Source organism: Miscanthus floridulus, chromosome 4 (assembly GCF_019320115.1).
Source record: "Miscanthus floridulus cultivar M001 chromosome 4, ASM1932011v1, whole genome shotgun sequence".
NCBI classification, from domain to species: Eukaryota; Viridiplantae; Streptophyta; class Magnoliopsida; order Poales; family Poaceae; genus Miscanthus; species Miscanthus floridulus.
In genome coordinates this window covers 69486761-69510267 of record NC_089583.1, presented here as the reverse complement: position 1 = coordinate 69510267, position 23507 = coordinate 69486761, and the positions used below count along the sequence as shown (strand labels likewise).

The following is a 23507-nucleotide window of genomic DNA, read 5'->3' as shown; positions in this document are numbered from 1 at the left end:
CACTGCCATGGCTACAAAACGGCAGGAGCACTTCAAGGAAGGTTCTGACCGGAGCTGACCGTGATCATCTAAGAATCTAATGACTATAATAACTCAAGATGTCTCAAGTCTTCGCAAGACTCCCTTCAGTGAGATTTTGAGTCTTCATCTGCAGAAAACAAACACCACCTCAATTAGTGTATAATTTGTAAGAGAGATAGTTATGGAAGTACCTAGCTTTTTATAAAGAAATGGAGACGGTCATTGAAGTACACAAATATATATATATATATATATATATATATATATATATATATATATATATATATATATATATATATATATATATATATATATATATATATATATATATATATATAGAGAGAGAGAGAGAGAGAGAGAGAACTACTATCATGTAGCCGGCTACAAAATAACTTATTCTGTAGCCACTTTGAGTTATGATAATTACTATGTTAATATTTATGAGATTATAGTAACTCCTTACTAAGTAGTTTACTATAACGTTATGGTAAATATCCTCATGTGTTATAGTAACCCAACTATCGTAAATCGTAAATATGTATTGACATATATATATATATATATATATATATATATATATATATATATATATATATATATATATATATATATATATATATATGGAAATTATTTCCTACTCCCAGAAAGTAGTTACTCCTGGGTGCATTTTATATACTCCCGGGAGTAGTTACTCCCATAATCAATAAATCACATTGTGTATGTGTGCATACTCATATATCAATTTGAGTATGTTTATATACTCATTTTATGATACTCCAAATCATACTACGTGAAATTTTTTCAAAAGAACCCATATTTTTCAATATGTTATTATAATACTATGACAGTAGTATACAAAATAAGTATAACCATATACTCAATGTATACTTGCATATTTGACATATATACTATCATAGATAGTCTAGTATGACCATATACTTCGTCAACATACACTTTGTCGGGCTATATACCTTAAAATCTAAAGATATATATACATGGGAGTAACTACTCCCTAGAAGTAGGCAAAAGGGTGGATACCCAACCAATAGTGCCAATCAAAGATTGTGACGGTGCAGGGTCGGTCATAGCCTTTGCCAACACTGATTCTTTTCCATTCGCATTTGTATCCGGTTCATCAGATCAGATCTCATAAAGATGGGTTATATATATGGTTTGATTTTTGGTTCTGGTGATCCTGATATTTTAGGAGTACCCGCATTTAGCCTTCTTTTCCCCTTTTGCCAGTATATTAGGGAAAATTATCTACAGGACAACGCAGGTCTAGTGGTTTTTTTTATGCACATAGTGATTTGTTGGTTTAGCTTGTAGGATAGATAAAGTAATTACTAAACTAATAAAAAATTGGTAAACAAATTATAATCCAAACAGGTTACCCTATTGCTTAGCTAATAAGAATCCAACCCTCTCCTAAAGCAGGAAGCCTGATCGTTGAAGAAGGCGGCAGCAAGGGCTAGGTTCACCGTCTCGTTTGAGATGAAATCAGGGCTCGCTGGTTTGGATGCCATGTTGGAGAGTGGTGCCATGAAAGTGACGTCAAATTCTTAATCCATACATGGCACATGTTTTCCAACTATGATGCACGGGAGTTCTAGCCAAATTCTAGGCCGTTGGAGCAAAGGTGAAGTTACGAATTATACATAGAGCGGGCCGGTCAACAAGATTCAATATATACGAACTGAGCATAGCTCATGTGTTTAGGTTTTTGTAGTGGAACCTGATCATCCAGTTAGTCATCGCTGCTCATATTTTCTTGTATTTATTCGAGTATTTGATGATGTATTAATGCTATTCTTCTTGTGTTAGATGATCGTGTCTGTCAACAGTGACACACATGTGGTGGCTCATGAATCTTGAAATATAAGTTTAGTATTTCAGAGGTGCTCATAGTGACATAGCATGTGTGTTTAATCGTATAGGTGAGTATACATGCATGTGTGTGAGCGTTTACGTCTGTGTACTATGATTTATAATAAAAAGTTAGTTGACATATAATAATAGTACCGCTTAATAAGCTTGATAATAATAAAGTATTATCACCACCAAATTATTATTATAGTTAAGTACACATTCAGTAACATATAAATATAATGGAACGTAAATATGTATTTAGTAAATCCAAAAATTTCATTAAATGTGTATGAATATGATAGGCAAACAAGTTTGATGAATCAAAATAAATTATTCTAACTATCTATGTATCTATATTTATATCTATATCTATATCTATATCTATATAACTTATATTGATGGAACCCATTAAAAGCCATTAATATTTATTTCTCTGCTCTCACGTTAAGCCACATCATGAGCAAAACTCTGTCCGTCGGATTATACAGCCACTTCTATTATGTTCGTCCTTTCCATCCGTGAGAAGTAATTCTGAGTTACGCATCCATTTGCTGAGTTAATGTGGAATCATCCCCATTAGGAAATGGTAACAAGTTACCCACTAGCAAACGCAAAGCAGGCCTACCTAAGGTAACGTGGAATCATCCCCACTGGCAAACACGAACAATTAGCTCTGACGATGGTTCCACTTTACCTTCCATTTTCTATTCATATACTACACTACTACACTCATATAAGCTTATATATTCGATCCTCCACACATATAAACTCAGGAGCCGCACTGTAACACCTTAAAATTTGCACTCTTTGAAAATAGCCTAAAATGATTTATTTATGCATTATTGTGAGCATACAAATATAGAAAATTAATAATTTTTATCAAATTAAAAGCAACTATAAAGATATGAACATGTTGATGCATCCATGCTGCTGCATATGTTTTATTGTATTGTGTGGATTTGGTCAAATATGAAAAAGGAATTCAAAATCCTTTTGAAAACTTCTTTGGAAAAGTTCTGAAAACAAAGGAAAAGGCAAAGGCCATCTCTCCCTCCCTGTCTTGGCTTTCGGCCTGTTGGCCAAGGCCGCAGCCCACGCCCCTGCTCTCCCCCGCGGCCTAGTGCCCCATCCTGGCCCAGCGGCCTGCCTCTGTTTCCCTCCCTCAGCCCCGCTCCGCTCTCTCCCGTAGGCCAGTGGCAAGCCGGCCCAACCGAGCCACAGGCCCGCGCGGAAGCGCCGCTCCCCTCTCCCTAGCTCGCTGACGACAGGCCGACATCCCAGGCCCACTGTCAGCGGCGTCCCCTTCCTCGCGCCGTCTTCAACAGGATAGGCATCGAGATAAATATCTGCCGCCCTCCCAAGATCCTCGCGAGGATGTGACTTATCTCCCACGTCGCACCCCTATAAAAGGGTAGCCCAGACCCCGCAGCCGCCCCCTACTCAACCCTAGAGCGCTACGTCGCCTTCACCAGAGCCGCAGCCGCCCAAAACCCTAGCTTCGCCGCCGCCGAGCTCGCCCTGCTGCTTCTTCGCTTCGCCGTCGACGTAAGCCTTCCGTCGAGCTTCATCGAGCCATAAGGAGGCCGTAAAGGCTTTTCTTTTGTTTCGTTTCGCTCCCGGACGCTCACCCGCTGCTACCGACGTGCAGGAGCTCCGCCGTCCGCCGTCCTCGTTCCACCTCCACCTTCGATTTCGACTGAGGTGAGATCCCCGTCACCTCCTCTATCTTTCTGTACCGCCCGCATGGCCTACGGCCACCGGAATCACCGATTCACCGAACTCCGGCGAAGTTCTAGCGTAAATCGGCCATGGCGCCGCCGCTTTGCCACTGTTCCTGCTGGCCACCCCCTCTCTTCCTCCCCTGATCTAATCTCAGCCATCCATGCTAGATCCAACGCACCAGAACCTTACCCCTTCGCTGTGGATATTTTGCTTAAGAGCCCGTCGGCTTTTTCGTAATTCAGCCCGCAATCCTTAAGCGCCTTTTGGAAATACGTTTTCTTATTTGAAAAGCGTAATCTAGTTCGGTTTATTTAGAGAATTGCCATCCAGATCCCAATTTCATCATACCTTATCCGTTTTAGATCCAAATTTACCTATTCAAGTTGCGTTAGGCTCGTAATTAAGTAATCTACATGTTTATACCCCTGTTAATCATGTTTTTCACTTAAAAAAATCATGGTTTAGTATTTGGATTAAATTTATTAGATTGTCCACATGAAATCTTGTTTAATTCGTAACTTCTTTTTTTTAATCCGATTTGAGTGCAATTTGCGTCTATGTGATCGTAGTAACGCGTAGATTAGATCTAAAAGTTTTTCAACATCTTTTTCTACTGTTGGTGTACTGTTCTAATCTATAGCCTTTGTCTGCTTTGCATGATTATCTCTGGATGCTTGTATGTTGCTGTGTTGATCGAGTATAGACGGTGAGCACTACGTTGGTGACTAGGAGTACTTTGTTGGCGACCAGGACCAGCAGGAATTCGTTGAGCAAGGCAAGTATAGCATGGGACCCTCCTTGTTGCCTATACATCTTATAATCATTATAATTCATGTTGCTTGTGTCTAATACTGTAACCCGAAGGATTGACCTAGCACTTTGTTATCTTGAAACCTTGTCACCTATCAGTTTATTTGCATATGGGTAGTTTGCTAGCGCTCAATTTAACTATACATGATCTGAAATATGATGCAACAAAGGATAAAACTTGCTTTATAGCAACTTGAATATAGGATGAGAGCTATCTAGCTTTTTACATGATGCTCTTGTCCTTCCTAAGGACTTATCTGTCGGCAAAAGCTGGAATTTATCGTACAACCGTGAGGACTACATGGCTCTAGTTTTAGTTCAATAGAAGGACATTTTTTTCTAGTTTGTTAGAGGTTACATTTATGGCGTAAAAGGGGCTTGATGAGTCGAGTATAGTGTGGCCTCTATCCTTATGTGTATAACCTATGTGGAATTTGCCATCGAGAAGGGAAGCTCTACATCTGCTTGCCAACTGAAAACCTAGCGGCCCTAACTTACAAACCTTTGAAAGACTTCATAGTGTACCCTGCTTGCTCACATTTTGGGAGTAATTAACCTAGGCATATGGGCAACAACCTCTGTAGAGTGTTAAAAATTATTATAACAGCCGTGCTCACGGACACGAGTGACCCGAAAAACTCACAGAATAATGGAACTCTTTACGTTGTTGATAATTGATGAGATAAAATGTTGCTTTATCTGATCATGTGGTTTAATTGGGGCTTAAGCGTAACTTGTTGCTACTCTAATGTTAAAACTGTGACTTATTAAAAATGCTAATCACAGTCAAACCATGTCGATCCTTTTGAGCTTCATAACCCTATGTTATTCTTGTTGAGTACGAGATGTACTTACGCTTGTTATTTTTATTACTTAGATAAAAATCCAAGATGGGTAACAGATGACGGTGGTTATGATGATTTTCCTAAGGATTACTAGACTTGTGGTCAACCAGTTGACGTCCATATGATATGGAGCTACCACTAGAGTTATCTTTATTTTTCCGCTATGCTTATGAAAAGACTATGTAATGGATATTATTCGCGATGTAATAAACACCTGTGATGGTATTTTTGTAATTTGTCGGCTTATGTATGTGACTGATCTCTGGGCGCATATAAGATTATGCATTCAATTTTATCCTTAAAATTGGCTGTGACCTCAAGTTCAGTCACTAATCATGCGGCAGTCTCCAGTTCAGGAGACGATTCTATTTGCTCTCCGAAAAACAGTGAGCCAATTTTACCTTTGGCAACTACATCTGGTGGGGTTCGTCGCAGAGCAACCATGCAAAGGCCTTTAATTGTCATTTTGCTACTCATACGCCCCGTCAGTACTGAGAACTTGCTTGGTCTATCATGACCCATTTTACATATAATATATTTATTTCATATATCTTTTGCTTCATCATCTGTTAGCTTGCTAACTCTGCTGCAATTGTCATATACTTTTGTTGATAGAACATGTCCAGCCGTGGTAGCTGTACACAGATATGTGGTTGTCATAGATTATGGGTATGTATGATGATACCATGTGGATTTCTTATTTTATTTTCTCATCATGACATCATTTTCTTTCACTCACATACTATGTTCTGACGTGCCACTCTTCTTTATCTCGATAACCTAACCAGGCAATCACAGTTCCTGCAAGATCGCAAGTAATGTGATATATGTAGTGTCTTTCTTAGGTCAGCTCGAATTCTTTAGATCAGATTATGTCGTGGTATTGTAGGCCTCAGTTTATCAGTTAAAGGGATAGCTGAACAGAGGTTAATCCAACATTTTTAAGGAATGTAGCTTACTTTGTGTTAAGAGGAAATGGAATTTTTAGTGCAGCCTTTGGAGACCGAGAATATGAAAAGAACTATATAGCTCGATTTAGTTATCATTGACATCCACACATATGTCATCTATGTATATACGTTCAGAAATCTACGACCAGTACTCGTGGCCTAAGGTTTTGAAGTGGCAAAAGTGCAGCTAACTATACTCATCAAATTCAGTTCAACTCTTAACCCTTCTTTACACGTTAGCCATTCACTTTGAAGCTACAACAATGATGTATCTTATGTGTTGCTAGCATCAGTCCCAAATGACCCGAAATAGTCCCGCAGCAACGCGCGGGGTATTCAACTAGTGTTTTGTATAATTTTGTTGCCTACTAAACATGAATAAATAATATATATATGACAATACTTTTTATTATATATTTTTAATATAAATATAAATTATTATAAAAATATATTATTGTGTTGTTATGGGTGCCATGTCACCTGCCGCCCTCCTTATTGGCTCCACTCTTTGCCCACAGAAGCAATGGACACTACGACGGTAAAGATTTGTAGGGGTGGTTTGGCTAGTTACCCCTACCAAACCGTTGCTACAAATGGCCGGTTTGTAGGGGCAGTTCCCCTACAAATAGATTTGTAGGGGCGGCTGTAACATCACCCGCCCCTATAATTCACATTTGCAGGGGCGGTTAGATTTACAGCCGTCCCTATAGTGCTTTTCCCGCCAAAAAAAAATTGAAATTTTTAGTATCAAATTTGACCAGATCATATATATATATATATCCACAAGTCCACGAGACCATTATATATATTCAGATCGACCAACAACATATTGCATATAATTCATCATTGCATCACATTCACAAGTCCGATCACATTCACAAGTTCACAAGTTCGATCACATTACATACACAAGTCCGATAACATTTAGAAGTCCGATCAAATTCCATTCACAAGTCAAATCAACGGCCTAAGCCTAGCCTTTCCCACTCACGAAGATGTTGGTACTGAGGATTCCTATCTAAGTCGGACGATGGGTCATGGTAAGTGCCTCTGACGTGCACAATCTGGTCCATTATGTAGTTGCAAAGGTCGCCGACGAGGTCTAAGAGGTTGTCATCTTTGTGTGGATCATTTCTCACACCTTTCTCATCTTGCGACTACAAGAAAACAAGTTTAGGTTTAGTATTTTGTAACATATATGTGTGTTTTGTACCAAATTTGTATACTACGGGTGAAGAGGATCAAACTTACCCTACAGGGGTGTCTCCTGTAGGTATTGGTGTTACTTATGATACTGCATATGTAATATCCACAATGTACACTCCTAGACTTCTGTTTGGGGCACTGTGTGTTTCCCATATAAAAATGGTAAGTAATGTTTTTGACAACAACGTAATGGAAGTACTAAAGTAAGTTTCACTTACTGCACATTTTGTTTTGACAAACAGGTTTTCCTTCCTTTTTGGATCATGCCTCCCTTTATGCGTTTGAACGTAGAACCTGTACGCCCTGTTCGAATGAATTTAACATGTTAGTATTCAAAAGTGAATGCTACAAGTATATATAGAAACATATAAGAGGATTGACGATATGTATACGTCTTGAGAATTGCTATGAAGTCCTTGTATGTGCTTGAGTCCTTATCTATTGAATCAAAGACCCACGCCATGCCCATCCCGACATCGATGCCTATAGCAATCCAGTGGTTGCTGCATGGATTTAATCATAGAAGTGGATAAGCTCTTTTGCATCGAACAAAACAATATGTATTTTAAAAGCTTTAAGTATACAGTTGAACTTACTCGAAGTTGTATGACAGCCATATACTGGTGTTGTGTTGGAGATGTTTGAAAGCTTGGGAAATGTACGCCGCAACCTTAAGGGACGCCTCCCTTATTTCCTTATTCCGGATTTTCTCTTTCTCCTCAATGGTCTCTCCAGCGGCTAGTTCTTTGCCATCCAGTGCCCACTGTTTGGCGTAAGCAAAGTTCGTCTATGCTATGCATTGAGGGTCTAAGTACCCATCTCGCACACTTGGCATTTATTTTGAATTGTGCACTTGCATTCTACAAACCACGGCGTCGGTTAGTTATAACAAAATCCAAAGATTAGAATCATATCATATGAAGAGGACAAGAACTTATAGGCACCATGTGTGAACTAGATTCATTTCCATTTCTTTGAGGTGAAAGGCTATCTGCATGTCATTAAAGTCAAAGACAATTTTCCCTTTTGGGCCGCCAAATGTGTTGGGGGGAAGCATGCTTGTATGATTTCTATTTTCATCTAGAGAACACGCAAGTAGCAATCATGGAACCTTTTTATTCCAAGTGGTAGGCGCTGGATGTCCCGGTTTGGTAGGAAGGGCTTACCTCTTTCATAAGTTCCTAGGCAATCCTTGGACCATTTGGTGGCATCAACATTTGGATACCTCTTTGTCAGTTACCGGATGCAACTGAGGGCCTCATTGGATGTTGGGACTTCTTTGACTTGGTTCTCAGGCTTAAACTGATCATGGGAATACCACTTGTGTGTCAACGTTACATCTTTTATCGACGTATAAATTAGCCTTATGGTGATTGGATTCTGTTTCTAAATTTCTAGCTCCTTGTGAGCACCTTCTTGTTGTTTATGTACCGGGTCCACATCAGGCCCTTGCTCCTTACTCAGTAGAGAAGGCTGTGGCATCTCATCAGTCCCTTGCTCCTTACGAGGCGGAGAAGGCTATGTCATCTCAGGCATCTGCTAGCTAGGAGGCGGGGAAGACTATGGCATCTCAGGCAAGTGGTGGTCATGAGACGGTGAAAGTATCTCCCCCTCCTCAAGGACTCCCTCCACATGTTCAATAGGCGGTGAACAAGTAGTCAATATAATGTCCCGTTTGTGCCATAGGATGAACTGGTTCATTACTTCTCTGAGAAACTACTATCCATCAGGAGTTGGGTGGTCTATGCGCCACTGCATGAATTCAGGCTTCATGGTATGCACCTCTACCCTAGTGTAGTCCGATGGGATCCTATTATTGTGATGCTGGCCACCAGGAGGATGTGCCACACCTGTTGCCACCTCCATCATAGTGTTTTGCCTACCAATGAGAACCACCAAGGTGCAACTAGTTGGTTCCCATATGAGATCGACGGGGGTTGTGGCTGTAGTGGACCCATAGATACTAGGAACTTTCGGAGGGCTGGCAACTAATGCCAGTTCTCTCGGTGGAGCCATTACTGTCCGTGGCTCTATAAACAACCCTTGCTCCTCCAGCGCCTTCATAACTAGAGCCTTCACTTGGACCTCAAGACTAGTCTCTTGGTCTTTGCTATGTTTCTTGTACATGTGTTTGTCCTCTTCGAATCCATACTTCCATGTCGTTGTTTTCCCTAACACCCTGATGCGGCATGTGTGCTCAGGGTTTCCCAAGGCAAGGCTCAGCTCGTCCCTCTCTCTGGAAGCCTTGAATGAGCCCTTCTCTTTCTCTTCAGCATATTTTAGTATCTTCGATACTGCCTGTTCAGTCTTTGGGTTATCAAACTTTAGCGTGCTGGATCCTTCTAGACTCCTTCCTAGGATCTAGTTACTTGCATGCCTCAAAACCCCATTCAAGTTGTATGCCCCAAATTCGGTGGCCTCTTCCTCTATCTTTCTAAACACCACCTCCTTGCCACGGTAGCCATCAAGACCTAGGCGATGGCGGTGCATGTTCTTCTTCGCTAGCTCGGTGTTACGGGCGCTGAGGGCCAATGCCTCTGGTGTGGTCTTCTAAGCCACGAGGTCCTCCCATTAACTAGGAGTTATGTGGCCGAACTCATGGAAGGGGGTTAACCCCTATTGGATAAACCTCTTGTTGAGGTCTGACTTCCAACGTCGAAATGACTCTCCCATTTGCTTTAGAGCTGCATGTTTTACCCGTGCAAGGGTTCCCTCTAGAAATCTAAAATTGACCAACAGCTTTTTCTCCCATAGGGTTCTTTTTGTCTCCTCTGGTACCTCTTTCTAGGTTGGGACTGCTGGGTTCAACTCATCTCTTACTGCTACCCCGATCGCATTACGAAATTATCCTATGCATTCTGCCAGCTCAATTATCTCCCCTACTGGCCTGACCTCTGTTATCACATATAGTGCCTTATCTCGATATTGGTTTTTTTCTATCCCCCTATTTCCTCTTTGGCTTTTCACTCGATTTTGTGGCTTTGGGTTGTGGAGCAGAGGCGCTATTGTCTAGCTCTATGGTTGTTGCCCCCCCCTCGCCCTTTCTCTATTATGCCTTATCCAGTGAGATATCACCAATGTCGTCGTCTCTTTTGAGTTTCAAGAGGAGGGGCCTATTCGGGAGGTCAAAATGTTAGTAATTATAAGACGATCAAAGCGTTAGCAAAATTTACAAAATAAGGCTTCATCTGTACCTCCTCGTTCAGGTCAAAATCCTTGTCCAGGTCCTCCTCCGTTGGCCTCCGTCTGACTTCAGGTGGGAAAGGATCCTCTGGACTTTCATATGCCTCTTCTTCATCCTCGTCATCGTTGTCTTCAACATCATCATCATCGTCTTCTCCTTCGCCTCCAGCAGCCTCTCTTGCTCTTCCCTCTTCTCCTCCTTCCTCTCTTCCAATCTCATTAGCCTCCTCGTCGAATGGGTCTTGACTAAGCATCACCGCTAAATCATTTTGTATGACATTTTGAACTGCTCCTTAGTAAGTGCCTCTTGTTGTACCTCTTCAAAGGTTACCCCACACTCAGGGCTTCGGGGTGCATCATTTGTTGTCCACTTCATCTTGTGGTTTGTTCTAATACATGCAAGAAGATTGACTTTAGAGTCATGACAAAGGCTATGAAAGCATATAGGTATTCATATATAGCTCTCAAACTAGCGGGTTGCTGCACTATACAGCCATCCATCGCCCATTGGTGATCATGGTAATGTAGGGGCGGCTGGCAATGATGCCAAGTTCCTCATAAATTTTGATCATCAGCTCAAGGAAGAGAACAAGAAGCTCAAGTTGGAAAAAGAGCATCTCAAAATTGGATTGAGCAAGTTCACTAGATGCAAGTATCTTCAAAGTGAGCTTCTAATGAACACCATCATGAAGATGGATAGAAGTGGCATTGGGTACATGGCAAACAAAGAGAAGAAGGCTCAAGCTCAACAGCAACAATCAAAGCCAAAGAGATGCTTTGAGTGTGGACAAGAAGGCCACTTTGCTCATGAGTGCCAAACTCTGTCGATGAAATATGGTCGACAGTCTACCTAGAGGTATGCCCAAGGTTGTAGATTATCGATAGATAGGTGCGCAAGCTACGAATGAGATGGTGACGCAAAATAGACATGAGGTTTTATCTAGGTTCAGCCACCGTGAAGGCGTAATACCTACGTTCTGCGTCTAATTGTATTGCTGTATGTAAATGAGATGATTTTCGAGAGGGGTCCCCTACCCGCCTTATATAGTCTAGGGGGCAGGGTTATAGATCTAGAAACTAATCCCAACCAGTTACAATTGCCATAGGTGGCCAGATAAGGATTCCTATTTTAACCGACCAGGATCTTGCTTGATCTCAAAGTCTGCCTTGATTCCTTACGTGGGACTCCGAGCAGATCAGCTGGGCCACGCGTCATCTTCTAGTGGGCCAGACCCCTTGGTCCGGGCCGGCCCAAACCTAGCCGTAAGGGTATAGGGGTTAATACCCCCACAGCTAGTCCCCAAGCACCATGTATTATGTTGCGACACACCATTTGATCTTCTTCGGCTAATGCGGTCTATCTTCATGTCATCTCCAACTGGTTAAAACATTGACCAAGCAAATGTGCCAGTATTCTGGTTAGCACAGAGAGCAGTAGACCACGATTATAGCCAAAGATTCCGGTTGTCCAAAGAATGCATGGTGCTCTAAAGAAAAAAGAAAAAGATTTCTTTCCTGATCAAGTGTGCCCACTTGTATTTATGAAAAGAAATGTAAGTGACCCTTGTACAGTAGTAGTTATGGCCAACAGTCAGAGCATAGGGGTCGATAAAATAAGCACATTCACCACAAGGTGAAGTGTGCCCACTTAGTCCCCGAGCCTGGTAGTAGGTGACGTAGGCACGTGGTGCCAAGGTCTAAAAAGAATTCCTAGTTAAGTTGAGGATCCAATCGTTGTACAAGCGATACGAGCTACACCGGCAGGTGCATCGTACCGATGTAGTCCCCGAGCTTGCTGGAAGGCGAGGTATCAGCCTTGTAGCAAGGTCTAAGTGAGAAAAAATAAATTCCTCTCAACTATATGTGAGTACAAATCATATGTAGCCAAGGAGAGCGGTCCCCGAGCAATGGTCGGAGAGTGGTCGGTGCAGTCCTGTTGACACCGTTTTTTGCACGTGTCAAAATAATCGGAGTGGACTAATCGGCAAGGGGAAAGTTATTGAATACTTTGATAGCCAATGAAAGCCAGTTTGTAAAGATGGTTGCCGATAGCTGGTGATGGTCGATGGAAAGGTTGATTTGGACTTGGGCGTTGCCGATGAGGTTGGAGGTGTTATTGTCGATGCCGATGAAGGGAGGCTTGAGGACTACTGCCGATGAAACATGGAGTATGCCGATGAAGGAAGGCTTGAAGACTACTGCCGATGAAACAGGGAGTATGCCGATGAAGGAAGACTTGAAGACTACTGCCGATGAAATAGGGAGTATGCCGATGGGAAGGAGGACGGTGAGATTTCCATCGTAATTGAGGCGGACAGGGAAATAGATAGGAGTTGATTTCCTTTTCTATATTTGTTAGGGTATGATTTATGTAAGAGTCACGTGTTTCCTTAGATATGGGATTGGTGTCCTAGTTGTGTTTGGTTGTGTCTCTTTAGATCAGGGTATAAATATGGAGTAAGGGGCAATGTAATAGATATATCAATCAATATCAAAACCAATTTTTACTCCTATTTGCATCTACTTACTTTTCGGCGACTTCGTCAATTTGCATATTTTTCCTTTTTTACGAGTTCTCATTGATTCGGCGAGCTGCATCGTTTCAGTGCGATCTTCGGCGATTCTCGAGTTCCGCGTGAGCACCTCTTGGCCGTGACTTCCGAGCGTATCGCTGTTGTCAGGACCAAAGTGTTCGTATCTTCATCCTTGTCGATTAGCAGGTCAAATCGACTGGCACGCTTTGGATATCGATTCGGGTATTAGCCCTTTGTATTTGCAGATCCACTTTTGCATCAACACATCTTTTGGCACGCCCGGTGGGACCAATCAATCAATATGTTCAATCCCGAGATCGATTCAGGGAACATTATCGCAGTATCAGAAGAAGATCTCAAGGAAGAATAGAGGCAGGCTATGGAAAAGGCTGTAGAAGAATACAAGCAGCTTTGTCTGAGATCGTTTAGCTTGAACAAGAGTGGACAAGTCATCCAGAAGCAAGATTTGCCGTTGCCTCGGCAGGTTACCTTTGACTCCAATCCTGGTAAACTTCAAGAGATGGTTAATTCTGCAGTAAATCATGCTTTGATTAATCATTCCAATGTGCTGTCCAATACTGTTCATAATGCTGTGGTTCGAACTCTCAAAGAAGGACAAGCGGCACCACATTACGTTGGGCCTGCCTATCATCAACCAGAGCCGGCATCTGTCAAAACTCCATCGGCTCCTTCGGCCGTTGTGGGTACAGAAGTTACTTCCCCTCCAGTATTGGCAGGCTCACCTAATATTCAATCTACACCGATACAATCAGATCAGGTACTACCAGGAGGGCGAGTTCAGCTTAATACAGATCTATCGGCATCAGCTATGTCAGGCCCTGTGTCTCAGAATAGCCAGATTCCTACTAATTGGTGGGGATATGGCATGCCTCCAGAGTCATCTGCTTTCAATCCTAGATTACCTCAAGTGTTTGATGCAGTAGGAAGAGCGCCTATACCATCGGCCGTTTCGCCGATGGCTCAAGTGCCTCAATATGCCGCAACTACTTCTGTGCAACCAACTCCAGGAGGTTTCCAGATGCCTATGGTTCAAACATTCAATTCAAGTCCATCGGCGAGCTTACTGCCGATGCAGCAGAAAGCCCCTGCTATGAGTCAAACTGGGGTTCAGTTCATGCCTCAAACCAGTTATAATTATCCAACAATATCAGCAAATTACCAGCCATCGGTAAGTTTTGTACCAATGAGTTCTAATAATGATTGGTCAGGACAGTTACCTGTTCAACATACAGTTCAGCGAAATCAGCAGGTTGCAGGGATTCAACAAGGTCATATGCAAGCTGGTTTCCAAAATCAAGCATCGGCAGCCCAGCCGATGAATCCTTTCCAACAGGCTAATGGACCACAAGTAACGGCAAATATGCCGATTGCTGGAGATCGTGGGCTACAAAGATATGTGGAGGGATGTCAGCAGGCACCTCCTGTAGAAATTCAACCAGTTCGTCAGCAGGAGGCTGATGCTTTTTGGGCCGATAAGATAGCAGAAATTGTGAAGGACCAGTTTGGGATAAAGCCCAAGGTCAATACTTATTCTTATCGGACTCCATACCCTCCTGCATACGATTTAATTCCTCTCCCAAATCGGTACAAGGTACCGGATTTCACTAAATTCTCTGGGCAAGATGATACATCAACAATGGAACATGTCAATCGCTTCATTATTCAATGTGGAGAGGCAGCTAACAGAGATGAATTAAGAGTTCGATTATTTTCATCATCTTTGTCTGGATCAGCATTTACATGGTTCATTTCATTACCACCAAATTCTATTATTACTTGGGTTGATCTAGAAAAACAATTCCATAAGTATTTCTTTGCTGGAATCCATGAAAAGAAGCTTACCGATTTAGTAAAATTGAGACAGCGTAATGATGAATCGGTAGAGAGCTTTGTACAAAGGCTACGAGATGTAAAAAATAAGTGCTACAGCCTGGTGCTGGATGATCGGCAGCTTGCCGATCTGGCTTTCCAAGGGTTATTGCCACATCTTAAAGACAGATATGCTTCTCAGGAGTTTGAAAGCCTCAGTCATCTTGTGCAAAGGATCTCTGATCAAGATACTAGGGTTTTTGAACCTAAAAAGAACTGGAGTAAAAAGGTATCATTTGTTGAAGAAGTAGGAGATTCTGACTCTGATGAAGAACCAGTTATCGGCTTAGCTGAGTGGGTTAAGAATAAAAAGCCGATATCATGTCCCTTTGGTCAAAAAGAGCCAGAAAAGTTTACCTTTGATATCACCAAGGCCGATAAAATATTTGATCTTCTGCTTCAAGAGGGCCAAATTAAGCTGTCACCTAATCATATGATCCCATCGGCAGAAGAGTTGAAGAAGATTTTGTACTGCAAATGGCACAATGCAACTTCGCATAGTACAAATGAGTGCAAGGTATTCAGGCAACAGTTACAATCGGCTATTGAATCTGGGAGAATTAAGTTTGGTACTTCCAAGGCCCAGAAGCCGATGAAAATTGATCAACACCCTTTTCCAGCAAATATGTTGGATGCCAAAGGAAAGACCAAGGTATTGACGTCAGAGGCTGCTGAGAAAAACGCGTCAGTGGACCCCCAACATCGGATAACTACCGATGATGCAAAGAGTAAGGGTTTGCTAGGAGAAAGCAATAGTTCCAAAAATCCTCCTCGACCTGGCATTGTGATTACTCATCGAAGGCAGCAGGAGGGTTGGCGTCAACGTAATGACCGATATCGACAACAGCAAGAAATGAGACGTCAGGAAGAATGGAATCGACATAAAGATCATTGGAGATGTCCGTTTTTCATCCATTGCTGGGAAGAAGGTATTAAATTGCCAACTGTTGAAAATTGCCCTGAGTGTAATGGTTATTACGGAGTCAATCGCTCAGAAAGGAGGTTTCAACTTGGTAATCAGGGTTTGTCTATCAATGAGCCGATCAGAGGCAGAGCATCAGTGCATGATCGGCTGGGGGGCAGACTTAGTGTACATGAGAGGCTTGGTAAACGCGCTGGATATTTTCCAAGGAATCAAGAGGAGCTTGAGGAGATGGCAAACGCAAGAATTCCCGATGAGGAAATATTCTACAGGGACCCTAATATACGTCGTGTAGAACCAACTAGGACTTGTTATCAGCCGGTTTGGAAAACCAAGTTTCCTCGATGGTGCCCAGAGGGTCTGACAAAGACGCAGAGAAGGAGGATGCAACGTGAGCGTCAGGAAGATTTATACCAAGAGGAAAATTCCTCCAATGAAAGGCCTGGTCATCAGCAGTGGCAGGTAAAACACAAAAATAAGGGTCCATCGGCAGATGTTAATATGGTATTCATGTTGCCGATGGAGTTTTTGGCACTATCTGATAATAAGGAAGAAGTTGTTCTCTCTGATCAAGTAGCTCAGTTAACACTAGATCCAATGATGGCTGTTTTTGAGAAACCTACCGATGACGAGAGACAGCATCTTAAGGCTTTATTTGTGAAGGGCAGAGTTGATGGGCAGCCTGTGTCTAAGGTACTTATTGATGGAGGGGCTGCGATTAATATTATGCCTTACGTGATGTATTGGAAACTTGGTAAGGGAGATCAAGACTTGACCAAAACCGATATGATGTTGAAAGATTTTGAAGGCAATGTGTCACCGGCTAAAGGGGCAGTGTGCGTTGAATTGACCATCGGCAGCAAAACCTTGCCAACGACGTTCTTTGTTATCAACGGCAAGGGTGCATATAATCTGCTTCTAGGGAGGGATTGGATTCATGCTAATTGTTGTGTTCCTTCTACAATGCATCAATGCCTCGTACAGTGGATTGGGGATAAGATTGAGGTCGTCCCTGGTGATTCTTCTTATATCATCGCATCGGCAGAATCAGATACTTATGAGCGAACTAAATGCATATCAGGAGAAGCTTGGGAAAAAGAGTTCTTTAGAGTTGCTGATTATGAAATTCCACCGATCCAAGCAGTCGGTTCTGAAGAGGAGTTTTAATGGATAGGTTTGCCGATGATGGAAAATTAGGTCAAGGGTTCACATCGGCAGATGATTTAGTAGAAGTAGATATCGGTGATGGTGATAGGTCAAGACCTACTTTTATTAGTGCTAAGTTAGATTCCAAGTGTAAGCAGCGAATAACAGATTTGTTAAAAGAGTATAAAGATTGTTTTGCTTGGGATTATACTGAGATGCCTGGATTAGACCGATCGATAGTTGAACATCGGTTACCTATCAAATCTGGATTTCGGCCACATCAGCAGCCAGCGCGCCGATGCAACCCTAATGTACTTCCTGACATTAAGGCCGAAATAACTAAATTAATTGAAGCAAAGTTTATTCGGCAATGTCGATACGCAGAGTGGATCTCTAATGTGGTTCCTGTTTATAAGAAAAATGGAAAACTTCGTGTCTGTATTGATTTCAGGAATCTCAACAAAGCCACACCGATGGATGGCTATCCAATGCCGATTGCTGATTTGTTGATTGATGCTGCGGCTGGACATCAAATTATCAGCTTCATGGATGGTAATGCAGGTTACAATCAAATATTCATGGCTGAGGAAGATATTCCCAAGACTGCTTTCAGATGTCCAGGTCATGTGGGGTTGTTCGAGTGGATAGTCATGACGTTTGGTTTGAAAAATGCCGGTGCTACTTATCAAAGGGCTATGAACTTTATTTTTCATGAGTACATCGGCACATTAGTGGAGATCTACATTGATGATGTAGTGATTAAGTCTAGAGATATCACAGCACATTTAGCCGATCTGCGAAAGATACTGGAGTGCACAAGGAAGCATGGATTGAAGATGAATCCTAATAAATGTGCATTCGGTGTATCGGCAGGACAATTCTTGGGTTTTATGGTGCATCAGCGGGGCATTGAAATCAGTAGGAAGTCTATTGATGCAATTAACAAGGTGATTGCTCCTGCCAATAAGACTGAATTGCAATCTTTGATCGGTAAGATTAATTTCATTAGAAGATTCATATCTAATCTGTCGGGTAAGATCAAGGCTTTCAGCCCACTACTTAAATTGAAAGCTGATCAGGAATTTGTATGGGGAGTTGAACAGCAATTAGCCCTTGATGAAATTAAGAAATATTTATCAAATCCTCCAATGCTAGTTCCACCTCAACATGGGAAGCCTTTCAGGTTATATTTGTCAGCTGATGATACAGTTATCGGTTCAGCTCTTATTCAAGAATTTGAAGGGAAAGAACGTGTTATTTATTATTTGAGCAGAAGATTAGTGGATGCTGAGACGAGGTATTCGGCCATCGAAAAATTGTGTCTGTGTTTATACTTTTCTTGTGTCAAATTAAGGCATTATTTGTTATCTGCCGAATGTACGGTCATATGCAAAGACGATGTGGTCAAGTATATGCTGTCGATGCCGATATTAAGTGGTAGAATCGGCAAATGGATTTTAGCATTATCAGAATTTGAACTACGCTACAAATCAACTAAGGCAGTTAAAGGGCAAGTGATGGCTGATTTTGTCACTCAGCATTGTAATACAGTGGACTCTCTGGGGATTGCTCCCTGGACACTTTTCTTCGATGGGTCCACATGTGGTGAAGGAGCAGGTATCGGCATTGTGTTAATTTCACCTCAAGGAAGAAAGTATGAGTTTTCATTGCCGATTGTTGCTACAGCGACAAACAATCAAGCTGAATACCAAGCCTTGATAAAAGGGTTAGAATTGCTAAAGGAGATACGTGCCGATGTTGTTGAAATCTTTGGTGATTCTATGCTAGTTATAAATCAATTGGCTGGAATTTATGAATGCCGAAGTGAAGCTTTGATTTCGTATTATGAAAGATGTTTGCGATTGTTGAAAGGATTTAGAGATTTTCGTCTTGAACATATCTCTCGATTGCATAATGAGGAAGCTAATCGACTAGCTCAGCATGCTTCAGGGTATCAGCCTATTCAGGAAGTGCTAACATCGGCAGTTGATACCGATGACTGGAGGAAAGAGATTGTCGATTATTTAAAGGATCCATATAGAAAGGTTGAGAGACGTATAAGGTTCCAAGCTACCAAATATGTGCTCCTCGATGATGAATTATATTATCGAACTATAGATGGAGTTTTACTTAGATGTGTTAGCAATGATGAATCGAAAAGCTTGATGGGTGAAATTCATGAAGGAGTATGTGGGGCACATCAATCGGCTTTCAAGATGAAATGGATGATCAGAAGGAATGGGTACTATTGGTCAACTATTCTTGAAGATTGTTTTAAATATTTTAAGGGATGCCAGGGGTGTCAAAAGTTTGGTAATATTCAAAGAGCGCCTGCATCGGCTATGAATCCTATAATCAAACCATGGCCGTTCCGGGGATGGGCTATTGATCTCATTGGTCAGATTTATCCGCCATCGAGTAAAGGACATAAATTTATTCTGGTTGCTACCGATTATTTCACAAAGTGGGTTGAGGCAATTCCTTTAAAAAAGGTGACATCGGTCAATATGATTGATTTTGTGAAAGAGCATATTGTTTACCGATTTGGTATTCCTCAGACTATCACTACCGATCAGGGCACTATGTTTACATCAGGAGAATTTGATGAGTTTGCTGTAGGTATGGGAATTAAAATTTTAAATTCTTCTCCATATTATGCTCAAGCTAATGGTCAAGCTGAGGCTTCTAACAAAGGGATCATCAAACTCATTAAGCGCAAAATTGAAGAAAATCCTAGGAGGTGGCATACAGTATTAAATGAAGCCTTGTGGTCATATCGGATGTCATGTCATGGTGCAACCAAAGTAACGCCTTATCAGTTAGTATATGGACACGATGCAGTATTGCCTTGGGAAATTAAGGTTGGCTCTAGACGAATACGTTCTCAAAATCAGCTGACAGCCGATGATTATAATACTCTTATGAAGGATGAGTTGGAAGATGTGGTGGGTCATCGGTTAAGGGCTTTAGTTAGTATCGAAGAAAATAAGAAAAGAGTAGCTAGATGGTATGACAAGAAGGTGAAAGTAAAAGAGTTTGCCGATGGAGATCTGGTCTGGAAATTGATTTTACCGATTGGGACTAAAAGTTCAAAGTTTGGAAAGTGGTCTCCTAATTGGGAAGGTCCATATCGGATAAATCAGTCTGTTCCTGGTAATGCATATATTTTAGAAACCCTCGAAGGGGTTGTGTTTCCCAGAGCGTTAAATGGAAAATATTTAAAGAAATATTACCCTAGTATCTGGATAGATGCATAAAAGTATAAGTGCCGATAACAGTACTATCGGCTAGAATTATGCAAGGATGTCAATGTCTCATAAAGTGCCGATACAATAAATAAGATTACACATTCAACAAGGATTGGATAGCTAATATCGCACGCAGGCGAATCTGGTCGGCTTCCTCCATTTCTTTGATATCGTCATCGGCAGCACCCTCCACAGGCTTGAGTTTTTTCTTCATGGCTAAAGCTTTGCGAGCTTGGATATCTCTTTCTTGCTGAAGGGCTTTGACGGCATTGGGTAGCTGGCTTTCTTCTTGTTGAGCATGAGTTAAGGCTGCATCGATTTCTTTCAATTCAGCCAATAGAGCTATCTTCCTTGCTGATAGATCCAAGATTTTCTGCTTAAGTGCAGCACCCGAAGTCTGCAAGTTGACGATGCCCTTGTGCTTCTCATCAGCGATTTGTTTCAGTTGTAGCATCTCTTCTTTGAGTTGAGCTTGAGCTGCTCTATCGGCAATGCGCTGAGCAGCCCGTTGATATTGCAGTTGGCGGCTTTCTAAGTGAGCTGCTGGGAAGAGTACTTCTTCAACATCGGCAGGGACCTGGCCACGAATTGTTTTGAAAATTGCCTTTGCGGGGTCCGAGTCATCTACCAGTTGGGCGGTACCTTGCTGTAGCAAGTTCAGGAGGGTTTCCAACTTGGATTTAGTCTCTGCCGATATTGTTCCCAGTGCAAGGGAAGAACTTGTCTCCTCTCCATCGTCGTCAGAAATGTCAATGGCAAAGGAAAATAGGCTGTTCGGGGAATCTTGTTCCTGAGAGAGAGAAAAGGAGATCAGTTAGGGGTAAGTATGAGTATTGTAAAATCAGCTAGGTTGATCGGTTTACCTGTTTCAAGGCAATTTCCTGTGCTTGACTGGAGGAAGCAACCTGGAGTATGTCGTGTGGGGGATCGGCTGAGCTTGCCGATGGGATATCCTCTGTGACTTCATCGGTGGTGGGCTCTTGAGGTATGATGACCGATGACATTGGGGCAGATGAAGGGATCGGCATAGACCTTTGTCGTTTTGGCTGTGCTTCAGTATCTGTTAAAGCTTTGCGCTTTGCTTGGGCATCGGCAACGATTGGCTGGGGGGCATCGACACTTGTTGGTTGTGAAGCTTGGACATTTGGTACGTTTGCCGATGTACCCAATTGTTGCTGCAAAACAAGTGTAAGATATGATATTTAATAGATAAAATGTAAAGTCAAGAAGCTACCTCTGAAGGTTCATCGAAAGAAGTGGTGCTTGATATCGGCGGAATTGCCGATGATGATCCAGTAGCAGCTCTTACCCCCTGATGATTAAGGTTAATACAGTTTGTGATCGGCATAAGTGAAAATAAACAAGGTTGTTACCTTAAATGCTTTGACCAAGGTTGTAGCAGCGGCCGATGGAGTAGCCCTGGATGTAGCCAATTTGGACTTAGAAGTGATGGTCTTGGTACGAATCTTCTGGTGGGTCAAAGCGGCTAAGGTGGGAGCGTTGTAGCCGATCGGCAATGTTGGGGAAACAGGCCGGAGATTGAAGGGTTTCCCACTTTTGCTCACCGATGGTGCTGGGTTGTTAACCTGTTACAAGAGAATCAGTTACTGATATATGAAGGGAAAAGCAGAAGGGAGTTAAAGGAAACTTACCGCGTCGTCAGGGATGGCATATTCAGGGTCGATCATGTGCCGATATGTGTGAGCAGAAGTTGCGAACAGTTGTTCTTACCACTCTCGCCACCATTGCTTATATGACTCGGTGATGAAAGATATTGGTGTCCAGGTGGATATATCAACATCTGTAGTATCGGCATCGGGGGAGAGTTGTACTACCTTGTTCCAATCTGTTCCGCAGGTGATTGTTTCCCTGGGTTTGATCACATCGGCAAAGCAGAGTTTGATTGGCAGTTGCCCAAAAGCCAATTGGCGGGATACTGCCGATGGGTTGTAAAATTCATATGTAATGTTGGTGTTTTTCCCGCTGCCGAATGTGTTTACTGGAATTGCCCTGGGAGTGATGATAGCCATCATGAGCTCATTATCTTGATTCAGAGTGTCATCGGCAAAGTTGAAAAGAAGGGGGAATCTGTTTTCTTCGTCAATATAAGGCACCCAGGCCCTATGATCACGAGAAAGACCATTGTAGAAGCTTTGAAAGAATCTGTCGATTTGGTCTTCGTTGGCTTCTGTTCCAGGAAGGACAATTATGGCTTCACCAAAATTGAGGGGTGAGCGTGTTGCCGATTCATCATCCCCAAGCACATAGTCTTCAGCAATTTCTCGTGGGAATTGTTGAGCAAAAAAGTCCCATTGCAAACGTTTGTGCATATGGGCATTCAGCCACATGTTGATAAACCACCACGGGCCTCCCAGGTTGCCGATGGGTTCACCAAGCAAAAGTTTCTGAGACACTTGATGAAGAAGATGATAAGTGGAGCTCAGAAGGTATCGGCCAAGAGGAAACCTTACGCCATTAGCCAAAAGTTCAGCTGCAGGGAGGAAGGCGTTGGTTGGTCCTACTGATCGACCATAGAAGATAAATTTTTCTAACCACATATTCAGGAATGTGGCATGTTCCCTCTGGCTAAGTGTCCCAGTTTTCTGGTATTCTTGAATATATCCTGTCCAACCGCCGATGTTACGGGTATTCACCCTATATTCAGACTTTCTACCATAGATGGAGCCTTCATCGGCAGTTGAGATGTCCAAGCCAGTAAGCATGTGGATATCGGCAAGGGTAGGAGTAGCTGGGCCATGTCCAAACATAAAAGTATTGGTCGTGTCTGACCAGAAATAAGCAGCTGCAATTATCATTGATTCATTTTTCTGCATATCGGCAATAGAGAGCCTAATGCATTGGTCTAACCTTCGTTCTGCCCAGTATACTTGCATCGATCTATTAACCCTCAAGTACCAATCTTTCCACCCTTTGGTGGTTTTGGGCCAAGATCGGAATGTGTCTTTCCACAAATTCAGAGAGAAATTTTGGGCTCTAAAGGGGATTCTGTTAACCTCTGCATTGATCAGATCGGTTGGATCTGGGTTGCCCATTGGTCCAAGGCATTGGACGTGCGGCTGATCGGTTGGGATAACTAATTTGTTGCGCAGTTCCTAAGGTTATGGAATCCAGAAGACAGAAGAAAGGAAAAATCACCAACT

The 23507-nt window shown here is 42.2% G+C and overlaps 1 long non-coding RNA gene across 1 annotated transcript; it reads left to right on the top strand.

Moving 5' to 3' along the window:
- Nucleotides 1-3253: 3253 nt before the first annotated feature.
- LOC136551659 (uncharacterized) lies at nucleotides 3254-5663 on the top strand. Its single transcript, XR_010782649.1, has 4 exons — nucleotides 3254-3435; nucleotides 3539-3591; nucleotides 4316-4387; nucleotides 5300-5663. It is a non-coding gene; the product is annotated as an uncharacterized lncRNA (long non-coding RNA).
- The last annotated feature ends 17844 nt before the right edge of the window (nucleotides 5664-23507 follow it).